Source organism: Periplaneta americana, chromosome 15, assembly GCF_040183065.1.
Source record: "Periplaneta americana isolate PAMFEO1 chromosome 15, P.americana_PAMFEO1_priV1, whole genome shotgun sequence".
Classification (NCBI taxonomy): domain Eukaryota; kingdom Metazoa; phylum Arthropoda; class Insecta; order Blattodea; family Blattidae; genus Periplaneta; species Periplaneta americana.
This window is the reverse complement of record NC_091131.1, coordinates 143,507,371-143,525,156: the sequence shown is the minus strand read 5'-3', so window position 1 is coordinate 143,525,156 and position 17,786 is coordinate 143,507,371. Positions and strand designations below refer to the sequence as shown.

At 35.8% G+C, this 17,786-nt stretch overlaps 1 pseudogene; it reads left to right on the top strand.

Moving 5' to 3' along the window:
• Window positions 1-660: 660 nt before the first annotated feature.
• Window positions 661-3,716, top strand: LOC138715745 (cytochrome b-like; annotated as a pseudogene).
• The last annotated feature ends 14,070 nt before the right edge of the window (window positions 3,717-17,786 follow it).

The following is a 17,786-nucleotide window of genomic DNA, read 5'->3' as shown; positions in this document are numbered from 1 at the left end:
GTGATAAGTGCGATAACCAATTAACCTGCTTAGTCGCAGAAGCTTGGCGAGGAATCCCAAGGTTCTCTCCTAATTAGAACTACACAGTATTATTTACAACATCCTGGGTCATACTCTAGCATTGCTTTCTTACGCATTCGACTGAAGTTAATTTTTTTATTAGCCAATAAAGGAAAGGGAATTGATGATAAATGACGGCTAGGAGTGAAATGTGTACTTTTAAAACTACAGTTTTGGGTCAAATGTGCTGTTTTAATTAAAAATCGTAAAATAAATAAGCAAAAAACGTTTTCCTGCGAAATAAGCATTTATAAGCATTAACAAACATAGTTAAAACTGCTTATCTACGTGTATCTTACGATGTATAACCTTTCTGCTTACCTTCAAACGTGTGGAAAAGAATATGCATTTTGCTTAGAAATCCGGGCTTTAATAATAAACATAATGAAATAATAAATTCATTAATAAAATTATATAATCAACCAACGAACCTAATTACAATTGAAGACCTCCCTCAAAGAACGTTGTATATCATACGCAAAAGCCGTTGATATACAATCTTCTTGGCGGGAGGTCTTCAATTATATTAACCTCTTATTTATTTTTAACAGTAGTAAAAATTACAAATATTTCAAAAGGGCTATTACGACAAATAAATGAATGAAAAAACCTATACGAATTAGACATCCTTTATAAAAAATTGCTAACAATGCTTTATTTCATTTACCAACACCATCTAATATTAGGACGTGATGAAATTGGTTCACACGAGCGGAATGTCTGCGGAACGGCAGTCTCGCGGCGGCCGCACCATTCTGAGGCCACATGAGCGGATAAAAGACGGACGGAAGGATTTGAGGTGGACAGTCGCCATAGATGCTAATCACCGTGCAGTACTAGTGTACTTCGAAATGCAATTATTGATAAGAAAAGTAAAGATAAAGACATTGAGTACATCCAATAGTCAACAGTCCTTTATTACAAGGAGCTTTTCATGTGTTGTTTTAACTAGTTGCGCAAGGAGGAATCAGTTTATTTTAATTAACTTCAAAATGATATTTCCCAGCTTCGATGAATTTTATTGTATCATACTCTGAAAAATGCCTTCAGAAAGAATATATTAACGTAACACTGGCTATACCTCCAATAGAATGTTTTTTATAACATTTATGGCAAATTCTGCAGTGCTTGGAAAAAGTGACATAAGTCAGTTTTCACAAACCTTTTTTGATAATTTATTGACAAATTACACTTGTTTATGTCAATTTGATTTTTTTTCTATATGAATTATTGTAATGGGAGGAATACCTATGTATTTTTTCCAAGCGAACAGATGTTCCGTAAGTTGTCCATAAATTATCAAAAAAGCTTTGTGGAAACTGACTTGTGTCACTTTTCCCGACCACTACAGAATTAAAGCCAATAGTTGTATGGATTTAATTGTTGAAATGAATAAGTAACAAGTGTATTATTTTCGTATTCACTTTGGAGAAAATATATTACTGTACGTATATTACCGGTACTTTAGTAGAAGGGGATTAGAAGAAATTATCAATAATAAATAGAGTTCACTGGAATGAAATGTGTTAAAGTTACCATTTGTTTTATTTTCAGAAACTGAAATGTTATCAGTGTTATTACTTTTTATTAAAAAGTACATACAGAAATTAATGAAGTAAAAGGTAAATGTCATAAATTAAAATAATTTATGTATCATTGTATGGGCTTATGCGAGAAATATGTGACAAGGACTGTTTATTAACACATTTCCTTTCTGCGTCAGAATGTTCCATGAAAGTGAGAAACAGTACACAACAAATGTCATACCATGCTAAACATTTTTTGTTTCTGTCTTTGTACTCTTCATTTTGAATGTCCTAAATATATAGCCTTTTCTCATTCTCGATCGCCTCAACGTCAACTTTCTCTACATCTATATCACTCATCGAATACAATCGGAATGTGTAATGCATCACTACAAGTTAAAAAAATTGCAACAGCCAGTACTATGATACACGTGTGATATGTCGACTGTGACTCAAGCAGACGTTACAGAGAGTTTTTCTCGGGGTACTCCCGTTTACCTCTATCATTCCACCAACACTCTCCACTTTCCACTCATCTATCATCTGCAATAGTGAAAGGGTTTACGGATTTCCGATGCTGATACAGGAAGGGTTTGGGGCTCAGATAGGATGCCTATCTGTCAGCCGAGGATGACAGGAAGGGCTTGGAACTCCGGCTCCTGAGACTTATCAGGCCGTGAAATGAGACCTAGCTCTATTAGGGACTGATGCAGGATGGCCCACCTGTCAGCATCAGACTCACGAATGTCACTCAGGTCACCTGTCAGATATGGATAATTTTATTGTCGCATATAGGCCTATAGACACACAAAGGGCCAAAGCATGCCTAAGGTACCGAGTCCTGCTCTCGTAAAAGCCAAGATATGTCGTCTGGACACTCGCCGCCAAACTGCCGCGTCCGCTCGTGTGATTGATACAATATAATTCAATGGCCCATAGCGAACTTGCGGCCACCGTGCGGCGTCCGTTCAGCTATGGACGATGCGGTTGCCATGCGGAGACGTTCCGCTGCCGCAGACTGTCCGTCCTGTGTGAACTGCTACATTTAAATTAGTGTGCCATAGAAAATGGTGCGGCCGCCGCGCGGCTGCCGTTCCGCAGACATTCCGCTCGTGTGGACCGGGGCTGGGTTATGTTTAGTAATACAAACTGTAACAGGATTATTTCTAGTAATACGTTATTGCCCAAATATTGAAATAGCATTCTCAAGAACTGCACACATTTCTCGTGTTGTAAATTATGGTTGATTACTACGAACACTGCATGCAAATGTTGCATCAGTATTCTTTATTTGTATTTATTTACACATTGAACGAGGTATATATTATCATTCATATAAATTTTTACATACCTGATCAGTAGGTGTAATTATTTTATTGCTAACGATAGCAATAGCTTTTATAGGATATGTTCTTCCATGAGGACAAATATCATATTGAGGAGCAACAGTAATTACAAATCTATTATCAGCAATTCCATACTTAGGCACTGATTTCGTACAATGAGTATGAGGTGGTTTCGCTGTACACAATGCAACACATAATCGATTCTTTACATTTCATTTCCTATTACCACTTATTGTAATGGCAGCCGTAGTAGTACATTTATTATTTCTACACCAAACAGGATCTAATAATCCCACAGGATGAAATAGAAATATTGATAAAATTCCATTCTACCCATACTTTACAATCAAAGACATTGTAGGATTCATAATCCTGATTATATTACTAACAATTTTATCACTAAAAGAACCATATATTTTAGGAGATCCAGATAATTTCACCCCAGCAAATCCTTTAGTAACACCAGTTCATATTCAACCAGAACGGTACTTCTATTCGCATATGCCATTTTACGACCAATCCCAAATAAAATAGGTAGAGTAATTTCCCTAGTAATATCTGTTGCAATCTTTTTTATTGTATCCATATATCATTCAAATTTCCGAGGTATATAATTTTATCCTATCAATCAAATCATAATGTTTTGATTAATAACAAATATTGTAATTTTATTAACATGAATTGTCGCACGACCAGTAGAAGACCCTTATATTATTACTGGACAAATCTTAACAGATTATACTTTTTATATTATATTATCCACCCAATAACAATAAAATTTTGATATAACTTAAATAATTAAAATTTAAAAGCTTTAAAGAAAAGCATATGTTTTGAAAGCATAAGAAAAAAGTTAAAATCTTCTATTAACTTTACTTAAATTAATACACCTAAATCAACAATAAAAATAAATAAATCTTAATACCTAAAAAAATAATAAATAATTTAATGACAAGGGGAAAAAAAACCTTTCAAGCCAAATATATTAGCTTGTCATAACGAAAACGTGGTATAGTGCCACGAACCCAAATATATATAAAATAGATAAAAGAAAGCTTAAAATAAAAAAATACAGAATTGATATCACTGCACAAAAAATACAAAATATAATATTTTTATAAATAAAATACTAGCATACTCAGCCAAAAAAAATTATGCAAAGCCACCATATCTGTATTCAATATTAAAACCAGAAACCAATTCTGATTCACCTTCAGCAAAATCAAAAGGAACACAATTAGTCTCAGCTAAACAAGAAATAAATCAAATTATTGATAAAGGAAATGTAAAAAAATACTCATATATGAACCTGAAAATCATAAAACTTTATTAAATTATAAATTCCTACTAAAAATACAGAAGATAATAAAATTAAAGCAAATCTAACCTCATAAAAAATTGTTTGAGCAACAGCACGTAAATGACCAACCAGCAATTATAACAGTATATACATCCTAACTAGTGCAAAAAGAAAAAATAACAAATCCAACTCTAAACAAATAAAGCCAGTAAAATAAGGAATTACAAACGAAACCAACAAAGACAAAAATGATCTAAAAACAGGAGCAAAATAATACCGTAAATAATTAGATAAAAAGGGAAAATATCTACTCCCTAGAAAAAGAACTTAATTGCATCTCTAAAAGGCTGCAAAATACCAATAAAACCAACCTTATTAGGACCTTTACGAACGTGAATATATCCAAGTACTTTACGTTCCAATAAAATTAAAAAAGCAACCCCAACTATAACAAAATTAACTAACAAACTAAAAATAATAAACAAACCAAAAATCTCCTTAAATATAAATACTGTCTAGAGACAAATCTATATTTAAAGATTCTAAATCCATCGCACTTATCTGCCAAAATAGTAAATTAATAATAATCATAAAACAAACATTATTCAAAATACCTAGTCCTCTCGTACTAAGATATAAATTTAATTATAGATAGAAACCAACCTGGCTCTCGCAGGTCTGAACTTAGATCATGTAAGATTTTAAAGGTCGAACAGACAATATAGCAATATAACTGGAATGTTAAGATATACTACTCTATGATAAAAAAGAGGAATTTTTTTCTAAAATTAAACTGTGACTCACGTTACAAAACTTAAGAAGGCTATTATGACACTAATTATAGACATACTGTATAATCTTCAAATTTTCTACCAATTTTCAGCATATATTACTGTAAAAAGTAACTTAAATCAGGTACATTATGGCAGTTGGTCTGGTAATATTTAAAAACCCAGATTTTTTGTGACTCACGTTACAGTGAACAGCAATGAAATTTAATTAATATTTCTAAACCCAAAAACAATATACCTAATAATTTATTATCACAGATATAAGGCAGATATATTACTAAAGTATTTCACTAAGTGTTGTTCTCCCATTACAAGTGAAACCCGCATAATACTGAAATGAAATTATATAAAACTATACATTTAGATGGGAATGGCATATCACAAATAGAAGATTACTTGTTGTATTATGGGGAAGGAAACAATAATCACCAATTAGCAACAGGATTCTTTGTTCATAAAAGAATAAAATCAGCAGTAAAAAAGATCGAATTTATCAGTGACAGGTTATCGTACTTAGTACTTAAGGGTAGATGGTGCGATTTCATAGTTACAAATACTCACGACTCTACAGAAGAGAAAGACGGTCATATAAAGGATAGCTTGTATGAAGAATTGGAACACACTTTTGATCAGTTATCTAGATATCACATGAAAATTTTATTGTGGGATTTCAATGCTAAAGTAGGACGGGAGGATATTTTTAAACCGATTATTGGAAAAGAGAGCTTACGCGTAACTAGTAATGACGATGGAGTTAGGTTAGTCAACTTTGTGACATTAAAAAATTTAATTGTCAAGAGTACAACATTTCCCCATATGGATATACAGAAATATACCTGGAATTCTCCAGGTGGATTGACACACAACCAAATAGAACACATCTTGATAGATAAACAGAGACATACTAGTAGGCCTATAGCAGACATTCGAACTTTCAGTGGGCAGACTGCAATTCTGACCATTATTTGGTAGCCTAATTGAAGAATAAAAAGAAGGACTATCAGTAGCCAAGCGTGTAGAGCAACAAGTTAATATTAGTAAATTCAATATTCTGAAATTAAAGGACGAGGAAACTAAGCAACATTATCAGGTCGAAATTTCAAATAGATTTGCCACTTTATAAAACTCAGACGTAGTTCAGAAAGAGTTAGATATTAATAGTTTGTGGGAAAACATCAGAGACAGTATCAAAATTGCAGCTTGGCAGAGCATAAGTTATAATGAAACTAAGAAAAAGAAACTCTGGTTTGATGAATATTTTGCACGGTAATAGAAAGAAGGAAACAGGCAAAATTGAAATTCTTACAGGATCCAGTTGAGATGAATAGAGATAATTATTTCAATGAAAGACGGGAAGTAAGTCGCACACTTAAGAATAAAAACAGAGATTAGGAGAGAGTTGGCTAAAACAAGAGCGCGAAACAGCTGATAACTTTGAGATCACTGAGAGGAATAAGAAAGAATTATTGTTTATGAGTCCCTTAAGGAATGTATTTTAATAAATGATTTCGAAATGTGCTTTGTACCACAATGCTTAAGAGGAAAATAATGTTTATTGAAATTTTTTTAAGTGTCCCGTTTTGCCAAACTGGTTGGATAAAACGGGATAGTTGTATAAATAAATTGATATTGTTGTAATATTAATGAATAAATCACAAAAATTGCACACAAAACATGAGTATGAACAATAGAAATAATTTCTATGTCAATTTGTACATTATATTGCTATTAATTTTTATAAATATTATAATTATTCAAATTGAGAAATGTCCATTTACAAAATCTTCTGGATCTATGCCACTACACTCCTCGTGAGTCCACTCTTGGCACTGGACACACAGGATTCACGCCTCTTCCGATTTCATTTTACTCCTCCTCAGAGCTGTTTAAGGGATCAGTGTACCTAACGTTTCTTGAATTGCTTTTCAACTTATTGTTTTCCACAGAAAACTTTTTGCCACACTTAGGCCTACTGCCGGTTTCTTACAGTTTAATTTATTTACCATTTTTCTTGCTCTTGCTTCCACAGCTGCTACAAGCTCATTCTTGTAAGGTGAAGAGGTCAATATTGCTGCCCTGCCTCGACTTTTATCATAATTTGTTGGTCCTACTTTATACCGAGCTTGAGGAATTTTCATAATAACAAGACACTATCCCCTTTTGGACAACCGCGTGGTATCTCGTTTGTCAGACTACGCGCTGAAATTTAAAATATGACGCACCGATAGTTACGAAGAAAGATATCGAATTTAACTGAACTACAATTGAAGACTAATAACTATAGAATTATTTCAAACACTTACTTATTGGCTGTTGAAGTTAAACACCTTAAAATGAAGGAAATATTTTAGGAAACACGGCGTTTTCTAAATTCCGATTCACACAACACACACACGAGGGAATTCTCACCAATTAATGGCAGCCTAGTGAAGATCTTGCGTATAGGAAGGGAGTATATGCCTCATTTGAGAGGTGGCACCAATTTCCTACTAAATAAATGTGGTATTCTGTTTTGCCGTATCATCTTGTTTTAGCCAACTCTCCATTAAATATCGATCAAAATATGGATTTGTGTAGAGAACAAAAAAAAACACACACACACACACACACACACACACACACACACACACACACACACACACACACACACACACACACACACACACACACACACACACACACACACACACACACACACACACACACACACACACACACACACACACACACACACACACACACACACACACACACACACACACACACACACACACACACACACACACACACACACACACACACACACACACACACACACACACACACACACACACACACACACACACACACACACACACACACACACACACACACACACACACACACACACACACACACACACACACACACACACACACACACACACACACACACACACACACACACACACACACACACACACACACACACACACACACACACACACACACACACACACACACACACACACACACACACACACACACACACACACACACACACACACACACACACACACACACACACACACACACACACACACACACACACACACACACACACACACACACACACACACACACACACACACACACACACACACACACACACACACACACACACACACACACACACACACACACACACACACACACACACACACACACACACACACACACACACACACACACACACACACACACACACACACACACACACACACACACACACACACACACACACACACACACACACACACACACACACACACACACACACACACACACACACACACACACACACACACACACACACACACACACACACACACACACACACACACACACACACACACACACACACACACACACACACACACACACACACACACACACACACACACACACACACACACACACACACACACACACACACACACACACACACACACACACACACACACACACACACACACACACACACACACACACACACACACACACACACACACACACACACACACACACACACACACACACACACACACACACACACACACACACACACACACACACACACACACACACACACACACACACACACACACACACACACACACACACACACACACACACACACACACACACACACACACACACACACACACACACACACACACACACACACACACACACACACACACACACACACACACACACACACACACACACACACACACACACACACACACACACACACACACACACACACACACACACACACACACACACACACACACACACACACACACACACACACACACACACACACACACACACACACACACACACACACACACACACACACACACACACACACACACACACACACACACACACACACACACACACACACACACACACACACACACACACACACACACACACACACACACACACACACACACACACACACACACACACACACACACACACACACACACACACACACACACACACACACACACACACACACACACACACACACACACACACACACACACACACACACACACACACACACACACACACACACACACACACACACACACACACACACACACACACACACACACACACACACACACACACACACACACACACACACACACACACACACACACACACACACACACACACACACACACACACACACACACACACACACACACACACACACACACACACACACACACACACACACACACACACACACACACACACACACACACACACACACACACACACACACAAGTACTGTTTACTGTATTTTATAAGCTTCACAATAAACTGTAAGAATATTTATGACTGTCTCCGACTGCTACTGGCCACTAAATAGAACTTAAAGCAAACGTCTCTTATAAATTTCAAACCAAACAATTTGAGTGACTGCATTTGTCACTGGCGCTGAAGTGTAGGGTTGCAATGATAAACAGTCAGCTGGGCAGAGAGACGATAAAAACAGATGTAATGCCTTAATTATAACGTTCTTAATATTATATTGAATAAAAGAAGCCCTTAATAGAAACTTACTCTTGAAAAGGTCATTATGTAATCATTATTACATTATTACGCATTATTTTAAACAATTACTACTATGAATAATTTCGAGGGAAAAATTGTTCCGGAGCCGGGTATCGAACCCGGGACCTTTGGTTTAACGTACCAAGGCTCTATCACTGAGCTATTCGGGAAATCTAACCGACACCGATCCAATTTTTGCCTCTATATCCTCAGACCTCAAAGTGGGCTGACAACTGTCAAGCAACCAACTTCGAGTGCACACTAACTCCGTGTGACTTAAATTGTGGTTTTCTGTTAACGAACAGTGACGTGTATTATGCAAATCAAGATATACCTGAAAATCTTGATTTGCAATTACTATTTCGTGATGAAAATTATATAATAATTATTCATATAATATTCATTTTCATCTTTGTGGGACTTAGGGGTGGAACCAAATTAATTTTAGGTGGACTCCAGCCCACCAAACCCCCCCCCCCCGTTGGCGCCGCCCCTTCGGGCATATCGCGAGGAATTTTAGGAATAGACTTAAGTGTGGATATTACCTAAGGGCGGACCCGCCACTCAGGAAATGTAGGGATTCCTCAAGGGAGTAAGAATATCGCCACTCAAATAAATCCTGAAAGAAATAGGAATACTAATACTAATAATAATAATAATAATAATAATAATAATAATAATAATAATAATAATAATAATAATAATAATACTTACTGGCTTTTAAGGAACCCGGAGATTCATTGCCGCCCTCACATAAGCCCGCCATTGGTCCCTATCCTGAGTAAGATTAATCCAGTCTCTACCATCATATCCCACCTCCCTCAAATCCATTTTAATATTATCTTCCCATCTACGCCTCGGCCTCCCCAAAGCTCTTTTTCCCTCCGGCCTCCCAACTAACACTCTATATGCATTTCTGGATTCGCCCATACGTGCTACATGTCCTGCCCATCTCAAACGTCTGGATTTTATGTTCCTAATTATGCCAGGTGAAGTATACAATGCGTGCAGCTCTGCGTTGTGTAACTTTCTCCATTCTCTTGTAACTTCATCCCTCTTAGCACCAAATATTTTCCTAAGAACCTTATTCTCAAACACCCTTAATCTCTGTTCCTCTCTCAAAGTGAGAGTTCAAGTTTCACAACCATACAGAACAACCGGTTATATAACTGTTTTATAAATTTTAACTTTCAGATTTTTTGACAGAAGACTAGATGACAAAAGCTTCTCAACCGAATAATAACAGGCATTTCCCATATTAAGTCTGCGTTTAATTTCCTCCCGAGTGTCGTTTATATTTGTTACTGTTGCTCCAAGATATATGAATTTTTCCACCTCTTCGAAGGATAAATCTCCAATTTTTATAGTTCCATTTCGTACATAATCATATACTTAGTCTTTTCGGGATTTACTTCCAACCCTATCGCTTTACTTGATTCAACTAGAGTTTCCGCGTTTTCCTTAATCGTTTGTGGATTTTCTCCTAACATATTCACGTCATCCGCATAGACAAGAAACTGATGTAACCCGTTCAATTCCAAATCCTCTGTGTTATCCTGAACTTTCCTAATGGCATATTCTAGATCAAAGTTAAAAAGTAAAGGTGATAGTGCATCTCCCTGCTTTAGCCCGCAGTGAATTGGAAAAGCATCAGCTAGAAACGGCCTATACGGACTCTGCTGTAAGTTTCACTAAGACACATTTTAATAATCGAACTAGTTTCTTGGGAATACCAAATTAAATAAGAATATTAAATAAAACTTCTCTCTTAACCGAGTCATACGCCTTTTTTAAATCTATGAATAACTGATGTACTGTACCCTTATACTCCCATTTTTTCTCCAGTAAAACTTCTCTCTTAACCGAGTCATACGCCTTTTTTAAATCTATGAATAACTGATGTACTGTACCCTTATACTCCCATTTTTTCTCCAGTATCTGTCGAATACAAAAAATCTGATCAACAGTCGATCTATTACGCCTAAAACCACACTGATGATCCCCAATAATTTCATCTACATATGGAGTTAATCTTCTCAAAAGGATATTCGACAAAATTTTGTACGACGTCAACAAAAGTGATATTCCTCGAAAGTTACTACAGTTAGTCTTGTCCTCCTTCTTAAAAATAGGTACGATTATGGACTCCTTTCATTGTTCTGGTACAATTTCCTTTTCCCAAATTGCAAGTACAAGTTTATAAATTTCGCTAGATAATGCCCTTCCACCCTCTTGTATTAATTAAGAAAATTAGTTAATAATGGAGTTCGACAAGGTTGTCCACTATCACCAACTTTATTTAATATTTATATAAATGAAATTATTTTAAAATGGAACCAAATCTACACATCAGGAATCAAAATAACCAGTGCTCTAACATTAAATACCTTACTCTATGCCGATGATCAAGTCATAATTTCCAATTCAGAGGATAATTTACAAAGAGGATTGTATACATTAAATGAAATATTAAAAGATTTTGGGATGGAAATTTCAGCACAAAAATCAAAAGTAATGGCATTTTTAGGACAAGACCCAGTGAGAAGTAAGATAATACACAATAACCAATGCCTCGAACAAGTGCAAAATTTCAATTATCTGGGTTGTGAAATATCTTATCAAAATGAAAAAGATGTGAACAAGAAAATTACCAAATTTACACAAATTCTAGGAATAATAAACAATACATTAAAAGCTAAATTAGTACAAAAATCTACAAGAATAAAAATATATAATACACTAGCATTACCCACCCTTCTATACGGAAGCGAGATTTGGACATTAAAGAAAAAAGACATGAACAGAATCAAAGCAACGGAAATGAAATTTTTCAGGAGAACAGCAGGATATACTCTTTTAGACCGAAAAAGGAATGAAGAAATTTTAGAACAATTAGAAGTAGAGTCAGTAGAAGAAAAAATCACCAGATACAAATTCAATTGGCTAGATCATGTAAGAAGAATGGAAAATTCAAGAATCCCAAAAATTATGATGCAATATAAACCTAGAGGACATCGTCGACCAGGAAGACCGTTAAGAAGACTGCTAGATGGGGCCGAAACAGGTCTACAGAGGCCTAATTCGTGAAGGATGATGATGATGATGATGATGATGATGATAATAATAATAATAATAATAATAATAATAATAATAATAATAATAATAATGGTTTATTTAACCTGGCACAGTTAAGGCCATACGGTCTTCTCTAACTCTCAACTATGAGTAAAACCACAAATTTACAAAGTACAGAACATACACAAAAATAGTAAAGTAGATAATTACAATACAATGTAAACAAGTTAGTAGAAATGAGACATAATATTATATAGAAAGAAATGAAAAGACATAATAAAATGTGAACAGTAAATTAAAATGAATTAGACATTTTAAGTAAAAAAATATGAGACAATAATAATAATAATAATAATAATAATAATAATAATAATAATAATAATAATAATAAATAATAAAATAGTAAAGTACAGAGCATACAATGAACACAATATTTTTATGTATGCACAGCAAGAAAAATTATGATTCTAAGTAGCTCAAGCTATCACATGATAGGCAATCGGGAAATATGATGAAACAAAAACAAAAAATAAAATAAATATCACTATAATATCAAAAATGTAGGAAATTGTGGCAACATGCAATATAACTCTGGTCATAACAGTGAGTTAGTTTGGCAACTCATCATAAGATAATTCTCTAACTTGGAGTTGAAAGATTTCAAGGTTCAGCAGTCCTTGATTTCAGGCGGCAGAGAGTCCCAGTGACGAGAAGTAGCAACAGGAATACAGTGATGAAGTGTGGAGTGGAATTTCTATCTTGTTATCGCTTTGTGATCGAGTATTAATGTTATGATAGCGAGAGAGATTATGGAAACGGGCAAATAAATAAGAGGAGGATGAAGTGTGCACAATTCGATGTAAGAGAGAAAGTGAGTGCAGATTTTTTTCCTCTCATGTGACTTAAGCCATGGTAACTTCTGGAATGAAGATGAGATATGATCATAGTATCGAACACTACAAATGCAGCGGACGCACACGTTATGAACATGCTGTAGTTTCTGGGAGGAGTCAATCCTTAGATCACTCAACAAAACGTCGCAATAAACGAAGTGAGATAGAATGAGTGTCCGTACCAGCACCTGTTTTAATTTAGATGAATAATGATACACTCTTTTTAGTGAATGGAGAATAGAGAATGCCTTTTTACATGTATATTTAATAGCCTATGTGTATCCGTATTGAGATTAGTTTCGAAATGAACTCCGAGGTTTTTTATTGTCGAGCTAAATGGGATAATTATTTTATTCAGTTTCAAAGGTGGAATATTCACGTTGACATCAGGAATTAATCGAGGTTCGCGAACAGAATAGCCTGTGATTTACATGCGTTTAGGTTATGTCCAAATTTTTTAGACCCGGAAGAGATAGAGACCAGATCTTCATTAAGACTATTAATGCTGTCACTCAGTACAGCAGGGCGAGCTGAAATATACAATTGAACGTCGTCTGCATGTGTTTGATATCTGTAGTGCTTTAATGATTTAGAAATTCCAGTTACATAAATAGAGAAGAGCAAGGAGGAACCCTGAGGAACTCCTGTGTCTACAGTCAGCCAGGATGAGAAACGATTATTACATAAGCTGGTAGCGGCCAGTAAGGTAGAAGTGCATCCAGGTGATAACACTGTAGACTGTTCTTTATCCATGGCTGCGCGTACGTCCTCAGTAATATAAAACAAAACAGAAGAAGTGCTATGTCTTAACACCAGCGTTGCTAACCATGCTATGAATTATCGCGTTATTTGATATTTTTAACCATGATGTGATCTGCTATTTCATTTATAGGATAATGCGATAATTTTCGTTGATCTTAACATTCCTGTGAATTCATTTCACTTTGTTTACCATAAGAAGAAATTACCTCGTTGATGAAACACATCTCAGTTTATTCTATTCTATTCTTTTAGTACTCTCTTCAGTGTCAGAGGTTGCGGGTTCGATCCCGGCCCAGGTCGATGGCATTTAAATGTGCTTAAATGCGACAGGCTCATGTCAGTAGATTTACTTGCATGTAAAAGAACTCTTGCGGGACAAAATTCCGGCACACTGGCGACGCTCACATAACCTCGGCAGTTGCGGGCGTCGTTAAATACAACATAATTTAAATTTAATACTCTCTGGATAAACGTTTTAAATCTGACCCGCTTTCCGTCTAGACTCTCAGGGAAGAGCCTGGATTAGCTAATCAGTTAATCATAACAGTCTGCTCGTAGCTACTGTTGGTGCTTCTTCTGTGAAAGAAGTGACAGAAAGTTTGTGTAAGTTTTGATGGTATATTGTTAATATTTTTTGCGATAATTTTGTAAAAAATTTCATAATTTTGTGTTTCACGGTTGGCAGCTCTGTACGGCACTGAACAATTTCAATAAGCCGCTTTGACATGTTAGAAGATATTTTGCTATGTTTTCCGACTAATGAATTTAAAACAGCTTAAAAATGTTTTGCCGATAGTGCTATACAGCGGAGCGACTACAATCGGCGGAACAATAGGTGGTTACGAGTAAAGCTATCTTCGGGTGATATCCGGATGACAGATAAGTGCACTACCTCGACCTTTCATTTCTTAAATATTACACGTAACACAAATAAGTAACAAATTTAACATTCATATCTACATTTTAGCCCTTATTATTCATATAGTACATATAGTACTAGAGCCAAAGCCAAAGCATGCGTACGTTTGGCAACGCTTTCCGGAGGCGAAATACAACTCGAGGTTTGACATTATAGTGCTTTGGTTTCGTTGTCATATGTACATATTCGATATTAATTTATACAAAAGTAAGTGGATATGATCAATATTCAGAGTATTGATGTATGTAATTTATTACAGAATCCGAAATAATACTTTATTTGAGGTTTAGAATACCGCGTAAGTACTTACGTACAAAAAATGTGCCACTTAAAATAATTTAAAAAAATTAAAAACATACGTGTTTTTTATTGATGGTATAAAAGGAAATAAATAAATGCATAGACACTGTTACTTGTACCAAAAATAAATAATTCAGTAATGCAATAACAACGTACTTTCGGAACATCTTATTCCAATCAATTAACCAATATGCATCTAGTAAACTGACAATGTTTTGCCGCTTTATAGTGTTTCACCTTTGACGTGAAAAGTGTAGAATACCATATACATTTTAATCTCATGCGGTTATCTGTCGTGCTTTTCTATAAATACAAGTGATTCAAAACCTCTGCGACAAACTCTGAGAGGTGATAGATCTAACAATAAGGAATTCTTTTCGTTAAACAACCTATGTCTTTTGACGCATCGTTTCGAAGTTACCGTTGAAAATGTTTTTGTGCGGGCGTACTTCAATGTATGTGAATGTGTGTACCCCTGTTTGTTTGTTGAGATATTTGTAAGAGACGAGAAGGGTTGTTGTTGTTGTTTGTTTATGTGGAATTGTTGGAGATTATCCGCTGGGACCTGTCATCATTCCACCCGTCTGAATGGGGCGGCTTACCTGGAATTCCTTCAGAATACGCTTCCGCTGCTCATGGAGGAGACACTCCTTGCAATATGAAGAGAAATGTGGTTCTAGCATGATGGCGTTCCACCTCACTTAAGCCTGGTTGTACGAGCACATCTAAACAGAAAGAAGAAATGGATAGGGAGAGAAGGACCTGTTGCGTGGCCAGCGCGATCACCCGACCTAACACCCCTAGATTTTTTCCTTTGGGGCATGTGAAGAGTGTCGTCTACATTACCCCAGTTAACATAAGACAAGAACTGATTGAGCGAATATTCACTGCTTTTGATCAAATCACACACAGGCCTGACATGTTTTCCAGAGTCCGACAGGCAATGGTACGACGATGTAGTGAGTGTAATCAGGTATAGGGCACACACTTTGAATACCTCCTATAATTTGTTCCAACCTACAGAATAAAAATGAAGTCATAATAGAGCACCTGTTTTTTTCGAAACGACGCGTCAGATGATAAAGGTTGTTTAACAAGAAAGTTTCCTTATTGTTAGATCTATCACCCCTCAGAGTTTGTCGCAGAGGTTTTGAATCACCCTGTATTTTAGATGCCTAGGAAGCTAATTTTGGTTTAAACCTGGCCAGTTACCATAACCATATTGTTATCCTGAATTATTTGTTGTAAACTTTTTCAAATATGGTTTTAAATAGTACAGAAAACAATGTAAGAATATAAACTATCCAAAAATGAACAAAGAAAATGTAAAAAAATGTATGTGTTAATTGAGCACAGACGCAATACTTACCAATTCACATGACGCCACCTGTAGTGATAAAAGTGTTATCAGACTGGAAAAGGTTATGGAGCTTGGTGTTTTCCTAAGAATTTTAGAAGTATACAGGTCTATTTCAAAATCACTGTCTTTTAAATAAAAGAGTCTACATATATTTCCTACTATAGTTTCTACCTTCAGTTGGCATGTTATTAAGGTACCAGCACATAGATCAGCCTGTAGTTTTGCAGTGGATGATAGCGGTGTACTCAGAATTAGCTGAAGTAGGCCAGCACGTTCAGTATCGCTCTTCAGGTAATAACATTAATAGTAATATTTATTATAATAGTAATATTTCAAACGAGAGTTTATGCGGTGTCTAACACTTGAGGTTATTAAGGGAGAGTTGCAGAGAGCTGTACATATGCATATAGCTAAAGAACATTATACATTTTTGTCTTATTGCATAAGCGTCACAAGTAAATGCAGTTACAGTAATCTGTTTAAGTTCTACAAAAGAATTGTTGATGTGTTCATATCTAAATTTTCCCTCATACAAACTAAAGTCGGATTTTTTAAATTTGCCTGTAACACGAATGCATTCACGAAAAGCACATGCATATATGCAATCCGACTACAGATTACATACGTACATAGTTCACGATAGATTACCGGCAGCTCTGCTAAAGAAAGTAGAAATTGCTAGTCAACCTTCTGATACCCATCAGGTCGAAACACTCCTTTGAAAATGGCGCTTTTGTACGGTAGGTAATGTACAAAACACTAAATCATAGATAAAAGTGCAACAGACAATATCAACAGTAAAACATTAAGAATGGTCTGCATTAGATTAGCA